Raw genomic sequence first — 20,203 nt, forward strand, 5'->3', positions numbered from 1 at the left:
AGTTATGAATTCACCTGTATATTTTCTGACTGAAGATTCATTTCTTTCCATGATTCATTTCTCATTTCTGCAATATTCTTTACCTGAAAGGGGTGATAAATTATCCTTAACAATAAAATGTTTTCTGGTAAGAAGTAGGCTGGAAACCTTTAAATTAATCAACTCACCTCTATGTTTGTCAATTTATCTGTCAAAATTAATTTTCTTCTTTCTTTTATTTATTTTTTTGGATTACCTAATTTGCAATAAAGTTTTTTTTACTGAAAAATAAGTAGGTAAACTTATACTAATAATAACTAAATAAATTTTACAGTTGCTTTTACTGAAGAAGTAGTATTAAAATAAAGTGAAGCAATAATTTGAAACATAAGCTGTGAATGGTTAAAATTTTGTCTTACCTCTGTCATAGTATTTCATGACATTTTGTATCTGCAGCTGTGAAAGAAAGTTTATTTTAATGAAGGAATAACAAAATATATAAAGAATAGCTCTCACGTCAAAATAAAAGTTGAGAATAACTGAAATACACATTTACCTCTTTCTGTAAAAGATATGCAACATTTTCGCAACATTTCCATCCTTTTGTTTTCTGGGCTCTGTTTTTTTGGTTGAATTCTAAAAGGAAATAAAAAATAACAATTTCATGTGAAAAACAAAAAGGTATTAAATCAAAATTTGTGGACCATCTGAACATTTACACAAATTATAGTAAACAATTTACTTGTATGCTTTTCTTATCATTTATTCCAGTTTTAAAACTTGGTCTGTGTTCCCTTACTCTGAAAAATAAGCACATAGATTATAATGGTATGTAATTTAATATTTAAATGCAATTTTTGTATGTATATATATGTAAATAAATAAATTATGTCAAAAATAAAGTTATATTTGTTGGTTTTACCCCATTTATCATCATCTTCCTGAATGAATGGTATATCATCATCTTGTCGGGCTGATTTCTTTGGAGGCATCAGGTCCTCAATTCCTTCGCTTTCTGATGTTGGTTCGTCCAACATTTTAAGTTCAAGGCCGACTTTTCCATGGCCTGGATACACAGCTTTAATGTCCTGTAGAAACTGAGCAAGTCTTTCTCCATCATAAGTAAAGAGCTTCAAGCAGAACCGCCTGTAATAATGTACAGCCATGTACTGCGTGCAAATATCATCTGTTCTCTTGCTCTTTATAGACCTCTTAAAAAGTTTGTTTTCACCCTCAAGATCATTTATAGTGTTCTGTTTATCATCGGGATCTACGAATACGCCTGTAAATAAAGGATTAATGAATGTTAAGGATGAAAAACAAAATTTCACTCATTAAAAAAAAAAAAAAGACACATATTTACCTTTCTTGTGATTGGTAGTTTTATGTGTTGCTGCCGGAAATAAATTTTCTATCCTTTTATATTGTGGAGCAGAGTCAGTGTATATGAAGGTGGTTTCTGGGTGAACATGACGTTTAATGTAAGGCCACAAATGCCTTTTGCTTTTTCCTTTAACCTTGAAAAATAATCCTTCTTTGTCTTCTCGACAGTAGATGCCTAAAACTACGATGGTCATATTTTTGGTTACCCTGCCGCGGTTGTACTTGCGGCGGGTCAAAAATGTTTCAATTAATATAGATTTTCCTTTACCACCTAACATTCTGCTATGATGAGAGGCAAAAATTTCGCATACCTCACGACAATATGATAAAAAGTCAACAATAGTCTCATTTGCAATTACTGGTAATTTTTGCTTTTCCCTCCATAGCTTTAGCTGCTGATTTATGTAGCTAAAACTGTGATCTAGAACAAAGTACACAGTTATGACTAAAGCTTCCCTTATTGGGATTTTTGTACCTTCAAAAAAGGTGTTTTCAATGGGGTTAATCATGCCAGAGCAGTTGTTGCGATTTCTCAGGCTGCAGACCCAACGCCATCCCAGCTTTGATTCCTTTCTATTGTTGCTTCTCATTGGTGCCTGGCACTTGGGGCAAGGTGGTGCCTCATCCTCTCTGGGAAGAAGTCCAGCATCGGTGGCAAACTCGAGTGCAGCTGCCTCTGTATTAATTAAATGCATGTCAGTAATTAAACAGAAATATTTCAGTTTTTCATGCAAAGAAGCCATATTCAAAAAAGTCAGTACAGTGACAGAAATAGTTTAATGAAATTTATTGTTAGAAATTTCAGAAACTTGGCAATTATGCAAAAGTCAAAATTATCAGAAATAAAAAAGTTTAATAAAGATGAAAAGTAATTATAAGTTTAATTAAACAATATTAGTTCATTATAGGAAGATAGAGAAGTGAAAAGTTCAAACTAGAAAGTACTGTTACAAAAAAAAAAAAAAAAAAAAAAAAAGGAAAATAAAAATAATAGTAATGATATGTATCTATGAAAACAAAGTATTAAAACAAATTTCAAGTGAAAAATAATATTAAAAATGTAATGGATGAAAATAGATTAAAAGTAAACTTAGCTTTGGCAAAGTCCAAACCACGTTTTCACGTAAGTACCGAGGTACTGATTTTTTTCAGTACCTGACAGACAGACAGCTGCACGGGCTTAACCGCGGCAAAATATGATCGCGAAAAATCTTCTTTTTTAAATTTATTTAAAATATTTTCGGAAAAAAAAATATTTTACTTTACAAATAAATGTTTTTCGGTACATATGTTTTTTTAAAACATTTTTAAACAGAGATGCAGAAGAATAATAGGTATTGTTATTTTTGTGTGCAGATATGCGTGCGTGATGAACTAAAAAATGATCGCATTTTGCGTTGAACTGTTTCTACCGAATATTATCGCTGTGTGTTATATTTAAAGATATTTAATAATAAAGAATCAGCATAAATATACATATGTTTAACGTACATAACATTTATGCAGATACTGTGATAAAACAACGGTACCTACAGCTATGAAATTTTGAATATGTACGTCACCACCCGAATATGGGCATCTGAAAGCTCAAATTTGTAATTTGTTTTATTAACTATTTAACATTTTGTAAAGCATTTATGTGTTTTTGATTAAGAAACTCGATTTCTAAGCGAGCAATGGCAACACTGTTCGGCGCAAGACTGTCTATCGGAAATTCTAAAGATGTGCTCTTCTTTTAAATGTTTTGTCATATTGCTGCTTAAGAGAGAAGACAATTCGGATGTACAAAATTTAAAGACCGCATGTCTGTTGATTTTGAAAATTCATTTCCATTGAATTTAACAATTGTTTTCAGTTGGCGAGAGGTATACATCTCTGTTGTACACTATTATTGGTAACCTTTAATTGTTGGTTATTTGTTACATTTTTTTGTCTTTCATATTGCCCTGGCTGCATTGGAAATTTCGTGGTTTTCCTCGTGTGTATACGAGCCAGTACAATTACACTAATGAATCATATCACTTAAATAATGTGAATAATTATAGAATTATTATATAAGTGTAGAATAATTAGGTTGCTTGTTATGTTCACGAGTTGTGTGTAAATGCGTGGCTTTGTGTGATTATGTAATTAATTAATGAAGATTTCAGCAGCGGCCTGGCGGTAAAGTGTGTGAGCACTGGTAGTTCTGTCGAAGTTCGAATCCCGCTAATGCGCTGGTTGCTTGTTATGTTCACGAGTTGTGTGTAAATGCGTGGCTTTGTGTGATTATGTCATTAATTAATGAAGATTTCAGCAGCGGCCTGGCGGTAAAGTGTGTGAGCACTGGTAGTTCTGTCGAAGTTCGAATCCCGCTAATGCGCTGGTTGCTTGTTATGTTCACGAGTTGTGTGTAAATGCGTGGCTTTGTGTGATTATGTCATTAATTAATGAAGGGTTCAGCAGCGACCTGGCGGTAAAGTGTGTGAGCACTGGTAGTTCATCTCATTACACATATACTAGCTACGCATATATACATTATAGACATTGATGTAACTAGAATTCTTGGTCCCGTATGCAAAATAATTTCCTGGGTCCCTAAACCAATAAATTTAATGTGCTTAAAAATAAAAATTAAACTAAAGAAAAAAAACGTGAAAAGTAAAAAAAAAAAAAAAAAAAAAAAATCAAGTATTCCTGGAGCCAATGTTTTCATGATTTTTATCACATCTGGATTAATTGTTAAAAAATAAAAGCACGTTCTCAGGGAACCATTTGAAAGTTATGTAATATGAAGAAAGAATAAAAAGGAAAATATTTTTTTCCTTTGCTAACTGGTGAAATGCAAATTTGCTTTAGTCTGGGTATTTGACGTCAGATGATTTTAATTCTGTAATTTAAGACTTTTTGTGTGCGTGCGTGTGAGTGATAGATAATTGATATTGACAGACAAGATAATTGATAAACTTACAGAAAAAATATTACATCAATAGATAGTACTCTGTGATTTTACTCAACTTACGAACATAATTTATGCAATAATATACAAGTACATTTGTTAAATATAAAACATATTTATCATAAACTTCATAAAGAAAACTATTTGAATATACAATTTTAGTAGAAAATATGTAATATTTTTGCTGTCCTTTTAAAAATCCTTTTGGTACACTTAACTACTTGAATACATTTTTATAAAAAAACATGAATGCTAAAGATTTTTCCTGTTTCTTTTTAATTTTCCCTCAGCCCGTACTGCTGTTCTTCTCTAATTCCCCCCCCTCAATAAGTGTAATTAAAGCACTGGTGACCGAAATTCATCATAAAGACAAAAATCTTTTTTATTAAAATTTGCATCTCCTAACCTTCATTTCCGCAAAATTATTTATCAATACCTGGACGTCCATTTTCACAGCCATGTCAACTTCAACGCTCAATAGTGATAGGTTTAACAACCGATCTTGTATCATAGTGTTTCTTAAATATGTTTTTATTATTGAAAATGACCTCTCGCTCGTGGCTTTGGTTATAGATAATGAATGATAAATACAATATAAGTTAATTGCACTCCCGATTAACTGCTTGTCATGTCATAGTATTTTACCATTGCTAATTTAGCTAAATCCTTAACGGATTTCAAATTTTGGATATCTGTTCTGAAAGTATTTATAAATAATAAAAGTTGTACTTCCAGTACATTAGCAAAGTCTTCTTTATATTTTTTTCTGTATTTTTGAAACATTATTAATAATTTCCGTATTTGTTAACAATGACAAATATTCGTGATTTTCCGCATGTGTAACGTTTATGAAGTATGTTGTGGATGCATATGTGAATAAAGCGGGCACAGCCCGCTTATACCGCTGAACACTGGTAATTCGGTCCAACGTTCAAATCCCGGCTAACGGGCTGGCTGAATGCGTGTTTTCTTGATTTTCCGCATGTGTGTGATGTTTGCAGTATCTTCTGGATGCATACGTGAATAAAGCGGGTGCAGCTCGCGCAAAACCGTTTAACGCTGGTAGTTCGGTCCAACTTTCGAATCCCGGAAAACAGACTGGGTCCATGGGTGTTTGGGTGATTTTACGTATGTGTACCGTGTATGCAGTATCTTCTGGATGCATAGGTGAATAAAGCGGGTGAATCCCGCGAAAAACCGTTGAACGCTGGTTATTCGGTCCAACTTACGAATACCGGCTAGCGGGTTGGCTGCATGGGTGTTTTCGTGATTTTACGCATGTGTATTGTGTGCGGAGTATCTTCTGGATGAATACGTGAATAAAGCAGGCGTAACCCGGTCAAAACCGTTAAACGTTGGTAGTTCGGTCCAACTTTTGAATCCCGGCCAACAGGCTGACTCTATATGTGTTTCAGTGATTTTCCGCATGTGTATTGGGAATGCAGTATCTTCTGGATGCACAAGTGAATAAAGCGGGCGCAGACCGCGCAAATCCGCTGAACACAGGTAGTTCGGTCCAAAGTTCGAATCCCGGCGAGCGGGCTGCCTGCTTAGGTGTTTTCGTGATTTTACGCATGTGTGACGTGTATGCAGTATCTTCTGGATGCGCACGGGAATAAAGCAGGGGGAACTCGCGCAAAACCGCTGAACCCTGGTAGTTCGGTCCAACTATGGCATAACGGTGATATTTAACATAGGAACTCTTATACACGTCAACAATTAAAAGCGGGCGGGCTTGCCCGCTAGTTATTAATAATTTCCGTATTTGTTAACAATGACAAATACGGAAATTTAAGTTCCAAAAATGAAAACATCATTGCGATTTTTGTTATTCCAGTCATTCTGTATTTTAACTGAGTATTTAAAATGTCGAGAGCAGCATAAAAAACTGTTACTTTAAAAGACATTTCGGAATTTTCAAGCCTGTTATCCTCACATAACTCATCAATATTTTCTTGTTTTTATTTTCTTCTATTTTTCAAATTTAGTTTCTATGTCCCATTTATTTTATACACAAAAATTTGTATATAAATTTGTATATTTGTATTTTTGTGAATATACAAGAATTGTATATTCAAAACTCTGCTTCTTTCATAATGTCTTCAAACTTCTTTCTCATATCTTGCATATTAATAGAACGGCTTTTTACATGTTGGTGAGCTCCATTCAAGTCGATTGATTTTCGATTGTCGTGTCGATTGATTGATTGATAGATCCTGCAGATAGAGCGCAGGACGTGTTTAAAAAATTTTGTTTTTAATTTTTGGCATTTTGCCAAAAATGTTTAATAATTTGTAGTTAAGCTCATCGACACAACGTATATTTCAAGATGAGAACGCACACTCTGTCACATGGATTTTAAAAGTAGTACACATAAATACTTGTTTTATACTTTCCTAAACAAGTATAACGTTTAGTTAAAATAAAGTTGTATGAAACAAGTTTTGCGTACTTTGCAGAGAAATGCGCAAAACTTCATTTAATGAAAATAGGTTTGTGGTGGATCAAAAAGCAAAAATCAGTTAGGAAATGCGGATATATTTTAGGAGCATTAATATTTATGATTATTGTTATCTGCTTTATTTGCATCTTGAAAAACTATTAATGTCTCGGAAATTAATGACCTCAGATTTCCAGTTTTTACGCTGCTTATAAATTAAGCAGTATCAATTTTTTTATCTATCTATCATTAATTTATTAAAGACAAAAATATAAAAAAAATAAATATAATGTATGGGAACATATATTAACGGAAGCTATTTATGTCTTAGAAAAGTTATGCAGTGGTTCTGAAATGAAAGATAGTAATGTACAAAGGGATTATATGAGTGAAAATCGCTTCATTTATTATTAAAACGTATTAAATAAATTTTTTAATTTGCGAAAATTATTGAAATATTGTAATAACGGGGGAGAATTCTTTTCTGAAATATTCCATTCGTTTGTGTGGTGAAAATAGCAATGTAATTCGCGTTCTTTCAAATGTTGAAATGCAACTTAAAACTATTAGGTCCAACGCTGCCACTGATATGCTTAATATTTTCAGTAATTAATTTATCGAAATTTACGAAGTAGTATATACTTTTAGTTGTGTGATACCATTTTTATTATCATTATTATATTATTATTGACGGTTTCACGTACTGAATGCTGTAGAAAGTAAATTAAAAGCAAAAGTAAAGTAAATTGTAAAATTTAATTTCAAATAACAATTAGAAAGGCGTTCTTGCCCTCCCGCTTATTAGTGTAAATAACAGAGAAAAAATCTATCTGCCTTTAACTTTGCCATTTGGTAATGTCAATCGTACTTCTAAATCCAAACTTTTTCTGTCCCTAACCATGCCTCTTCGTGCGACTGCACAGGTTGCAAAAACTGTCGTTTATTACATTGTGAGAACTATACATTTAAACCTGCAATTTCTTCCTTATTTAATGATAGTAAGAGATTCAAGATATGAAAAAAATTAAACGCTACGGAATGACTTGCAAAGTTCATTCCAAATTAAGTATCAGAATCCTGCCTAGTTACTTCTCTGATTTATAATTTTCGAGTTGTGATTGCAAAAAGAGGAACATTTCCTTAAAGGGTGGGTCGCCTTTTTATTTGCGTACGCTCCGATCAAGTAGGAGACACCGAATTTACATACATTAATTTATTATTTACATTAATAATTTATCATTTATTTAATTATCCGTTTTAATTCTAAAAATAAAAATGAAAAGCAAAAGGGAATTTAAATTTTTTTTATTGAAACTCCAATTACGAACAATATATGTAAAAAATGAAAAGCAAAAGGGAAAAACATAAAAATAATAATTAATCTTCTTATTATATTTAATTATCCGTATATATGTAAGAAATGAAAAGCAAAAGGGAAAAAAACATATAAAAATAATAATTAATTACATTATTATTTATTTATAATTATCGGTTTTAATTCCCATTTAACATTATTATCGGTTTTAATTCGCATTTAACATTATTATTTATTTATAATTATCGGTTTTAATTCATATTTACCATTATTATTTATTTATAATTATCGGTTTTAATTCGCATTAATTCGCATTTATGCATTATTATTTATTTATAATTATCGGTTTTAATTCGCATTTAACATTATTATTTATTTATAATTATCGGTTTTAATTCGTATTTACCATTATTATTTATTTATAATTATCGGTTTTAATTCGCATTAATTCGCATTTATGCATTATTATTTATTTATAATTATCGGTTTTAATTCGCATTTAACATTATTATTTATTTATAATTATCGGTTTTAATTCGTATTTACCATTATTATTTATTTATAATTATCGGTTTTAATTCGCATTTATGCATTATTATTTATTTATAATTATCGGTTTTAATTCGCATTTAACATTATTATTTATTTATAATTATCGGTTTTAATTCGCATTTAACATTATTATTTATTTATAATTATCGGTTTTAATTCGCATTTAACATTATTATTTATTTATAATTATCGGTTTTAATTCGCATTTAACATTATTATTTATTTATAATTATCGGTTTTAATTCGCATTTAACACTATTATTTATTTACCTACGCTCCGATCAAGTAGGAGACAAACTTCTCAACTTCTAACCACGCAGCAGAAGCGAAGAAAAATGGTCACGTGACCTTCAACATGAGCACACAGAAGTTTTCCCTAAATCCCTCCCGATACTCCGGATTCTACAGTAACCTAAACGTCAGCAGAAAGTTGTCGGGGTAGGTAGCCGGGTTTGGCGGAAATCGCCACCACCGGCCGCCGTAGCGAGGTCGCCAAGAGCCGGTTATCCGAAAACTGCCCAATCTAGCTTAAAAGATTTATTAAAATACTAAAATTAATCTAATCTAGAATCGAATCTAATGTTACATCTCATGAGCAGCGTTCTAGCTGCGTCATAACAAATCGAAAGTCAAGTTCTCACTGTTGCCATTCTGAGGCAGAGAAAAGTTTGTTTCTAATCAAACCGGAACATCGGCATAGTGAAAGTTTCTAGTCAAACCAGAACAGCACTCATGGAACAGGTACGAACGCTTATGATTTTCATTTAATCACATTATTAATCATAGATGAATTTGATTCTGGATGTTCTGTTGCATTTTGTGTAACAAATACAATTGATTACAGTGCACTCCGATTATTTTTTAATTCTATTACAAGGAAGTGTGTTTCTGTCTGTATCAAAACTTGTAAAAAAAGAAAAACCACCAAACAAAAAAGTTAAATTACAGAAACATGTATAAAATATTACAAAACCGGTAGGTTTTGTACTATTGTACAGAAAAGCAATTGATAACTGAATGGTCTCCAGTCTTCTGATTGTGAAGCTGTCAATATTCATTCGGATTTTGATCGTTCATATGGAGGTGATTTATAAGTAGTGATATTCTATGTTTAAAAATTATTCACATAAGAGCAAATATATTGATTTGATTTTAAAATTGGACCTGTTATTAAGTCCCAATGGCCCTTGTTTCCGAGATTGTCTGTTTTTAAATAGCTTTCTGGAAATAAGTGCCTTTAGGACACTTAGAGAACAATTTTTGGTTAATCATTGGATTATGGTAACTTGGCGATTTTATGGTTAAAATTTGGCGACCAACCGTGCTACAGCAACCTGCTAGTTTTGTTTTAGACGCCATTTTGTTTTCACGAAGTAAAGGCATGTTTTTTTTTATTACTCAACATTTTTTTCCAACAATATGCTAGCCGAATTACGCTTATGCTAGAACTTTTATGGAACAAAAGTGCTTAATCATGACGAAGATTAGATGCGAAATTGGGAGAAAGTGCAGAATCGCCCACTGCTTGCGGCGTTTTTAAGATTTGCACATACACGGTATCCATGTACACGTCTCCCTATTTTCACTTAAAAAATCCCAGAATTGCACAAGAAATTCCTCTCTTCTAGTGTGAGACATTTAGAGGGGCCTGGAAGGGGAGCTGATGAATGATGCGTTACTGATAAGCAGGTCCCGTTGTTTGGGTGTGGCATATTTAGAAATCTACACAAATAACAGGATAAAATAATCTAAAAAAGCCGAAAAACGGAAAAAAAATTCTACAAATACTGGTCAGGGTGGTATAACAACCACTAATTTAGTAGAGCAATTAATTTGGTTTGAAAGAATAGCAACTTACTGGCCCTTAGTTTCGATATCAGCTATGAAATCCACTGTTGTAAGGTATATTAGCCAACAATCATCGGGGTTAAAACCTTCCCTGCCGCGCAAAAGACAATCCTGAAAAGGAAAAAAGTATATTTAACTGACTGATAACTTATAGGCAGAATACCACTGAGATCAGTAGTTTATCTGGCCCAATCAAATTTATGCCAGATGGGCACGATAACATAGAACTATCTTCACATAATGTCCGCAGTAAGGAGGAGCAAAGACGGATAAAGAATAGGAAGACCAGCAACGCAAGAGCTCACTAGCAAGTACCCGGCCCGGTAAAGGCGTGACTAACTGGGAGTCATAAAATGAGTGTAGAATGTGAATAAAACTAGTGAATTTAAGAAATACACAGTACAATAAATGAGTAAGATAAAAAATTAAGAATGCTAATAAACACATTGGGTACATAATTTACAGGTGGGCACTAGGTGGAAAAGTTCAGGTCCCTGATAAGTTGGGCCGCAAGTGGGCGCAGTTTGGCGTCCTCATTCAATATTTCGTAGGTAAAGATATCAAAATTACTCATATGGTCACAGTTCAGAGCTTTCGTGAAGAATTTCCTGTTGATCTTATTCAGGTGCTGTTCTAGAGTGTCTAGTTTTAAGTCACAGTGCAGTGTAGCATTGCTCACAAAAAAGTGAGCATGGGTGATAAGCCTTAAGACTTTGTTTTGCATGATTTGAAGTCCTTTTATATCCTCTTTGGTAGCCGTGCACCAGGCCGGCGACGCATAAGTCATCAATGGCCTAATTGGCGTGATATATACTAGCCTCTTTTTCCTGAGGTCTAAGCTAAAATAATTACCCAATATAGGGATGAGACTATTTACAACAGTGAAAAGTTTTCTTATGACCTCTGTTATATGATCTCCCCATTTTAATCTTTCATTTAGCATTACTCCTAAATATTTCGCCTTACTAACTCTAGGAATCTCTTCAGAGAATCAGAAGAGCTTGCTATTAATAGTCAACTGTGTATTTTTCCTCCTTATCAATAATAATTGCGACTTGCTGGCATTAATAGCAATTCTCCAAGTCGTACACCACTTTTCTACCACTGGTAGAAGCTCCTGTAATTTCTTGTTGCATGGTGTGCGTTTGCGGACTTTACGGCTAATGCCGTATCGTCGGCATAGTACCCAAGAAAGAAATTTCTGCCAATGTGAGCCCTAGGGAAGTCATGAACATAAAATAAATACAGGACGGGCCCTAAAATGGACCCCTGTGGGACGCCTGCATTCATGGTGCGTAAACTGGAGATGTCCTTTCCAATAGCCACAGTGAATTTCCTATTAGTGATGAAAGACATAATTAGCTGAATCAGCTCTCTATCCATAGGGAGATTTATAAGTTTATAAATAAGCTTCTCATGCCAGACGCGGTTGAATGAAAGTATATTTACTCCTTGTGATATGAATTTATTGCAAAAATTTACGTTTTTTCCGAAGCGCTACAAAAGTGCGACCACCTGTGTCAGTTATCGCAACGCCCTCAAACTCCACACTCAGAGACACTCTCTTACTTCAGTTCAAAGTTGCAGTTGAAAACACAGAGTAAAAAATTAGGAACTTGAAACCATTAAACAAACTGAAAAATTACAAAAAACACTTTACACATTAATTTGTAATATTTACAATCAAACAATATTTTTTACTTTATAATTAATCAATCCTTTATATAATTTATTATTATTTTCTACATTTCCACACTAGCAGGCAAGCCATCTTTAAAACTGTGAATAAACTGCTTCCTGCATAGTGCAGCCATCTGGTGGTGAGATAATGAAGTGAACATTGTTCTAACAACCCCCTTTAATTGTTAAAATTCATAAGTGAAACCAGTTGTTTATTATTTGGAGTTTTTTTTTTTTTTTTTTGTTTGTTTGTTTAAATCCGGAAATCAACTGTGCATACTTCTCAGGTATCTGTTAACAATATGTTAAGAAGAGGTTTTCAGAAATTGGTCATTGAAAATTTTAACGACTTTTGTTAAGCACACCTTTATAAAATGCACTCTTTTCTAAGTATTAATGCATTTTAATTGAGCAGTCTTAACTTCATTTTGTTCATCATATATGTGGCATCTTTTTTTCATAAATTTAAAAATAATTGAAATTAGAATAATTAAAATTTCCTATAGTGCTATCAAAGATAATGTTGCTTAAAAATTTGAAATTTAATTTGCGAAAAATGTACTCGAAATGTCAGTAAATTCAAAAATAGCATATTCAATAATTTATTTGCATATTTATTTTTATGAAAATAATATTAATAATAGTTGATTTGGCAAAATGTTTTATCTGAATTGGTTTTGTCCCAATAATTTGGATAAATAAGATTCTACTTGAATATTTTACTAGATGTACTTCTTAAAAAAAAGAACCGTTATTTTATGTAAATGTGAAAAAACAATAAGATTTTTGAAAATTAATTACACTTGAATGCAATTTTTCGTTATTTGCTTGCTTAAACCTTAATTTTCGTTTACTTTATTTTATTACCTCTTTTATGCTTTGTAAGTTACGTTTATATCATTTTAGTTCAAAATAATCTTAGACTCAACTATTAGACTGATAATGAGCAACACGATTAATTTGGTTTGGATTTTTTTATTTGCCAAGTAATTGATAAAAAGCTGAATATGGTAATCCAAGCAAAATTTTATGAATTTTGGAATTTCTAAGCAGCGACAGACAGACAGACAGACAAAGTAGACAGAGGTCTTTTGTTGCACCCGCTAAGTCTTTCTGCACCGATGGGCGAAAAATCAAGCATAGGTGCGAAGGAAAGTTATATAGAAAGGGGGGCAATTTCGTATTTCAGAAGAGAGTAAAAAGGAACTTCGTATATTTTATACGAGTTCGAAAGGCCAGGAAGAAAAGATGGAACAAAATAAAGTAAAAAATAAATGGCCCAAAAGTAATGGAGAGGAAAAAAATTTTTTTATTTATAATTAAAAAAAAAAGGGCCTATAGAAAGAAAAGGAAAGGAAGTAAAAGAATTTTGTTTAAAAAAAAAACACGATTGTGTTCATGAGTGTAGTCAAAGTTGTTATCATTTACATTAAATAGAGTCTTCCAGGCGTGTGTAATGAGTGTGTTTTGTAAAGCTGAATAGATGTAAAGATGGGGGAAAATTAATAATAAAATAATAAATATTGGGGGTCCAGTCACATAACAGTATAAGTCAAGTTTAGAAGCTAACTTTTGCTATAACAGGGAAACTAAAATTTAAAAATTTTTAAATTTAAACTTTTATTTTTTAACATGGAAACCAATATTAGCCTCTACCTTGAGACACAGTAACAGAAGACACAAAAGATCAAGATACATATAATATCATGCAAAGTTATACATTAAACTAAGTAACATCATCTATTGCGGTTTCCAACATATTTATATACTCAGAAAACACCATCAGATAAAATCATAAATCCAAAACAAGGCGAGAACATATCAGCAAAAATAAATAAGTAAATAAATTACGGAGTTTTTTTAATATTAATTAATTTTTTTAAAAAATAAGCATTTTATTTATTTATTAAGTTAATGGTCATAATTTATTATATGTGTACTATTTTATCAATTTGAGGCACACTGTATTAATATATGCTTTTAATTTAAATAGATAGGAAATATAGATGAAAGGAGCAAAAACTACAACTCTATACATTCATTGAGGCCCCAGATCATGTTTTTTTTTCCCTCTCGAGAAATTCCTCAAAGGGGCCCAAATGGGTAGGGCTAACACAACTGATAAGGATAGCGTCCCTACGAGATGGTAACCAAAAAAGAACCACATGATTTAAAGCAATTACTAAGTATTTAATGCCAGAACATAATAAATGAGCATAATAATAATAATGATCATAATAAATAAATGAATTTAAAGGTACTTTAGTGACAGATATTTGATTTAGCTTAGAGAAAAGAAGTTCTACTTATCTGAACGCTCCGTCTTAGGGGCGAATTCAAGTGCAGCGCTTGTCATGGTAATCGCACTTGCATTGCAAAACCGAATTCAAGTGCTACGCTTTTCGGACACGCCTACTGAAAATACGTCACTACCATAGAGGAATTTTGCGGCTACTCCTGACCTGCCGCAAACTCTTAACAGCGACTGTAAACAAGATGGCTAAAGTGATTTTGCTCAGTCGTTAAAGAAATCGGAGAAATGCTGATCGAATTCCTTGGCATTTAAGAGACAGTCGTAATGCTTTTGAAATGTCGGAGCGTGAATTCATCAGTTGATTCAGATTAAATCGGTTTGCTTCAATGAATTGAAACCTTTTCTGAAGGCAACTGCCAATGGATATTCTCTGCAAAAGCAGGTTTGTTTTTACTTTAGATTATGAAAACTGAAATACTTCTGGAAATGTTTCCGAATCAAAGACTATGCTTAAATGACCTATTTGAGAATATTATATATTTTTATACGTAAACACACAAATTTTTAATGTTATTGTATCAGGATTCTTTCTTTTTCATCCCTTTTCTTTTCTTTTTTTTTTCGTAGTAATGATCGAAATCGTTAATTACTGCGAATTTTGGAATGCAGTAATAATGTCACCATTAATTTTATGTTTTAATTACTCTAAAACGTAATCTCGGAGAAATTGTTTTTCTAACAGAAATTATGCATATGCCCGTCTTTGAGGTGTATGTATATATTTGGGATTAGTTTTTTGGAATATTATATATTTTTTCATGGTTTTAGATACGTGCATTTAATTTACATATGCTCTCAGAATTTCAGTGATATAGTAAATTAGTTCGCAGCAATAATTAATCTTTGATATGTATGCAATTAAAATTTCATAATTTAAATTAACTTTATATGAAAGAGAATATTTGTTAAATTCAAATTTCATTCTTTGCAGCAATGGCGCATGAGAATTATTTAAATTTAACTTTACTTTTTATTCTTATGAAACAATATATATATATATTCTGTAACTGTAGGGGAAAAAGCACCAATTTTTCTGTTCCCATGTGTAAAAGAGAAGCGCGGAAAACGAAGGATGCAAGCGGCAGCACGATCGCTGCGCTCCGTAAAAAAGTGAAAATTTTTCCTTTCCTCTTGGTGATTATCAATTAAATTTCTTTGAAAAATGTTTATGTTTCCCCTACAAAACCTATATCATTCCAATGAATTTCGGCTCCGATGTTGACGAGAATAAAACAGCGGACAATGTAAGGATATACTCCAAAAGCCTGGAATTTTAAGATAAGTACTTTTCTTTCATCTAAACTAAATCAAATTTCTATAAATAAGTGCCTTTAAATCAATAAATCTTAATTTTTCATCAGTTTAAAGCATTAAAAATACTTGAAATTGCCATTGCTTGTGGCTTCCTTTGTGTATCAACTCGAAACAGACGCCAGCGTTATCAGTTCACGTCTGTTAACACTTACAAAGCCCTTAAGGAATCTCGAGAGAGGGAAAATTTGGGGATGAGAGGGATAATTTGGGCATCGCGCTATTTCCCTCTCGGATCTTCTGGATTCTCTTTTCTTTCTAGATCGCTTGAATATAGTTTCGCCTTTAAATAATATTATACCTCACCGATTTTTTCTCATACTGTTCTTTGCTATCTGTTAAATGTCCATATGTAAGGGATGGTTTATTCTTCACCGCCTTAAATGAATTTTTAGAACTATGAGCTTATATAAATAACAGTGTGCCTCATTGTGTTATATTAACATTATTTAACTAGTAATAAATTATGATAGTAAAATAATTAATCTTGTAATAAATTATGATAGTTAAATTAATAAATACTGTTTAATTTGTGTTTTTAATACATATACTCAGTTATTTACACACATAAATATATATATATATATATTATTTTATTTATTTATTTATTTTTTTTTTTTTGGGTGTATGCGGTTGTGGTCTTGTATTGTATATGGCTCTATGTTGTTAATCTGCTGCTGCTTTTTGAAAAAATGTATGAAAATGTTGAGAATGAAAGTAGCATAAGTTACTTTGGTTAAATTAATATATACTTTTGTTTGATGACCTTTGTTGATATCTCAGGGTGCAAGCGTACATATTACTTTATATTCCATGCTAAATACCTTGATACGAAGCATTTTAATACCGTCAATATTTGTTTTTTCCCCAGTAACACATCTATTCACCATTACCAAACACACTCACTACACAAACACACCTGTGAGACACTATTTATTGTAAATGAAGACAGTTTCTTCTCCTTTTAACTACACTCATGGACACAATCGTATTTTAGGATATTTTCTACTTCATTTCCTTTTCTTTCTATAGGCCCTTTTTTTTTCTTTTTCCCTCTATTATTTTTGGGCCATTTATTTTAAATTTTATTTTGTCCCATCTTTTCTTCCTGGCCTTTTGAACTCGTACAAGATGTACGAAGTTCCTTTTTACTCTCCTCAAATACGAAATTGCCCCTCTTTCTATATACCTTTCCTTCGCACCTATGCTTGATTTTTCGCCCATCGGTGCAGAAAGACTTAGCGGGTGCAAAACAAGACATCTGTCTACTTTGTCTGTCTGTCTGTCTGTCCCATGTGTAAAAACTGGCTGTGTGATCACCGAGGCAAGCGGCAGCACGATCGCTGTGCTCCGTAAAAAAGTGAAAATTTTTCCTTTCCTCTTGGTGATTATCAATTAAATTTCTTTGAAAAATGTTTATTTTTCCCCTACAAAACCTATATCATTCCAATGAATTTCGGCTCCGATGTTGACGAGAATAAAACAGCGGACAATGTAAGGATATACTCCAAAAGCCTGGAATTTTAAGATAAGTACTTTTCTTTCATCTAAACTAAATCAAATTTCTATAAATAAGTGCCTTTAAATCAATAAATCTTAATTTTTCATCAGTTTAAAGCATTAAAAAATACTTGAAATTGCCATTGCTTGTGGCTTCCTTTGTGTATCAACTCGAAACAGACGCCAGCGTTATCAGTTAACGTCTGTAAACACTTACAAAGCCCTTAAGGAATCTCGAGAGAGGGAAAATTTGGGGATGAGAGGGATAATTTGGGCATCGCGCTATTTCCCTCTCGGATCTTCTGGATTTTCTTTTCTTTCTAGATCGCTTGAATATAGTTTCGCCTTTAAATAATATTATACCTCACCGATTTTTTCTCATACTGTTCTTTGCTATCTGTTAAATGTCCATATGTAAGGGATGGTTTATTCTTCACCGCCTTAAATGAATTTTTAGAACTATGAGCTTATATGAATAACAGTGTGCCTCATTGTGTTATATTAACATTATTTAACTAGTAATAAATTATGATAGTAAAATAATTAATCTTGTAATAAATTATGATAGTTAAATTAATAAATACTGTTTAATTTGTGTTTTTAATACATATACTCAGTTATTTACACACATAAATATATATATATATATTTTATTTTATTTATTTATTTATTTATTTTTTTTTTTGGGTGTATGCGGTTGTGGTCTTGTATTGTATATGGCTCTATGTTGTTAATCTGCTGCTGCTTTTTGAAAAAATGTATGAAAATGTTGAGAATGAAAGTAGCATAAGTTACTTTGGTTAAATTAATATATACTTTTGTTTGATGACCTTTGTTGATATCTCAGGGTGCAAGCGTACATATTACTTTATATTCCATGCTAAATACCTTGATACGAAGCATTTTAATACCGTCAATATTTGTTTTTTCCCCAGTAACACATCTATTCACCATTACCAAACACACTCACTACACAAACACACCTGTGAGACACTATTTATTGTAAATGAAGACAGTTTCTTCTCCTTTTAACTACACTCATGGACACAATCGTATTTTAGGATATTTTCTACTTCATTTCCTTTTCTTTCTATAGGCCCTTTTTTTTTTTCTTTTTCCCTCTATTATTTTTGGGCCATTTATTTTAAATTTTATTTTGTCCCATCTTTTCTTCCTGGCCTTTTGAACTCGTACAAGATGTACGAAGTTCCTTTTTACTCTCCTCAAATACGAAATTGCCCCTCTTTCTATATACCTTTCCTTCGCACCTATGCTTGATTTTTCGCCCATCGGTGCAGAAAGACTTAGCGGGTGCAAAACAAGACATCTGTCTACTTTGTCTGTCTGTCTGTCCGTCCATGTGTAAAATAGTATTTCATTCTCCAAAATATTAGTTAATTTTCTCCTAATGTATAATGTCTTGCCTGTTCGTACAGTGTGATAAATGTCATGGGAATTTTGGATACTTTCTATAGATCTTGCATAATAACTACACATGTAAGTTATATACACATTCGTAAATCTCTTATGATATGAAAAGTTATTGCAGACTTTGACATAAATATTTATAACTTGATATTCTCGCAACAGGTGACTTACCTTACTTCCGTAGACCATGATCAGAATTAAATAAATTTATAAGGTTATCATACTAAATTACACGAAAAGCAGCATGACATAAATAAATGCAAAGAAATTAAATGTATTTACTGTACTAATAGATTATTATATTACACAACATTGGTTTTGCCCATGTATAATGGGAGTGAAGGTTATACTCAGATAACCGGCACTTGGCGAACTTCCAGAAATCGCGTTCACCTACTTGAGCGATAGGCGCCAAACAGTGTTCGTGAATTTTTGGATCCCATGGCCGTAACTAAAGTGAATTCGAAATGGGTATTTATGTATGTATTAATTTAATGTATGTGCTCATTTATATTTTAAGTAGTGTTTTTGAATTTAATTATATTTTAATTAAATGATAGTTATTTTGTGAATTTTATGTTTGTAGGAATTTGGTATACGTTTTAGTTGAAGTAAACGTGCATGGAAATAATTTAAATATCTGACACTAAGTATTTGTAATGGTTGCGGTATGAATTCGTTGGTGATGTGTATAATGTAATAGATGATTTAGAGGTAAAAGTTTTTGGATATTTTATTTATTTTATATGTGGAAATGTTCATATTTGGAAAGGGTAAATACTTTTTCGCGATCAGGTAATTTCATATATGTTCTTTTTACCGGGTTTAAAGATTGAGAAAATTGTCATGTATTTTCGTGAAGTTTTTCTAATTTATGAGAAAAAAGCAGTGTACATGGATATAGTGAAGAGTGTGCGCAATGCCATTTTTGTGCAATTCTGGGATGTTTTTTTAAGTAAAAATAAGTCGGCGTGTACATGGTTTAGTGATATTTTAATTAAATGATAATTATTTTGTGAATTTTATGTTTGTAGGAATTTGGTATACGTTTAAGATGAAGTAAACGTGCATGGAAATAATTTAAATATTTGATACTAAGTATTTGTAATGCTTGCGGTATGAATTCGTTGGTGACGTGTATAATGTAATAGATGATTTAGAGGTAAAAGTTTTTGGATATTTTATTTATTTTATATGTGGAAATGTTCATATTTGGAAAGGGTAAATACTTTTTCGCGATCAGGTAATTTCATATATGTTCTTTTTACCGGGTTTAAAGATTGAGAAAATTGTCATGTATTTTCGTGAAATTTTTCTAATTTATGAGAAAAAAGCAGTGTACATGGATATAGTGAAGAGTGTGAGCAATGCCATTTTTGTGCAATTCTGGGATGTTTTTTTAAGTAAAAATAAGTCGGCGTGTACATGGTTTATGTGTATGTGTTATTTCGAAAAACATGTAAGGAGTATGGTATTGTGCACTTTTTCCCAATTTTGCAGTGAATATTTGTCATG

At 32.0% G+C, this 20,203-nt stretch overlaps 2 long non-coding RNA genes across 2 annotated transcripts in view; one reads left to right on the forward strand and one right to left on the reverse strand.

Annotated features, from left to right (window-relative positions):
* Positions 1-537: 537 nt before the first annotated feature.
* LOC118195328 (uncharacterized) lies at positions 538-1,085 on the reverse strand. Its single transcript, XR_015039211.1, has 3 exons — positions 902-1,085; positions 722-779; positions 538-615 (listed from the first exon to the last, which is right to left on the reverse strand). It is a non-coding gene; the product is annotated as an uncharacterized LOC118195328 (long non-coding RNA).
* A 17,529-nt stretch (positions 1,086-18,614) lies between these two features.
* LOC146992818 (uncharacterized) overlaps positions 18,615-20,203 on the forward strand; it is a 41,190-nt gene continuing 39,601 nt past the window's right edge. Inside the window, exon 1 of the long non-coding RNA XR_015039106.1 lies at positions 18,615-18,757. This is a non-coding gene — a long non-coding RNA (uncharacterized LOC146992818). The remainder of the gene's footprint in view (positions 18,758-20,203) is intronic.

The sequence above is a fragment of the Stegodyphus dumicola genome, chromosome X2, assembly GCF_044657685.1.
Source record: "Stegodyphus dumicola isolate Sdum_Otavi_A_Nest chromosome X2, ASM4465768v1".
Taxonomy (NCBI): Eukaryota; Metazoa; Arthropoda; class Arachnida; order Araneae; family Eresidae; genus Stegodyphus; species Stegodyphus dumicola.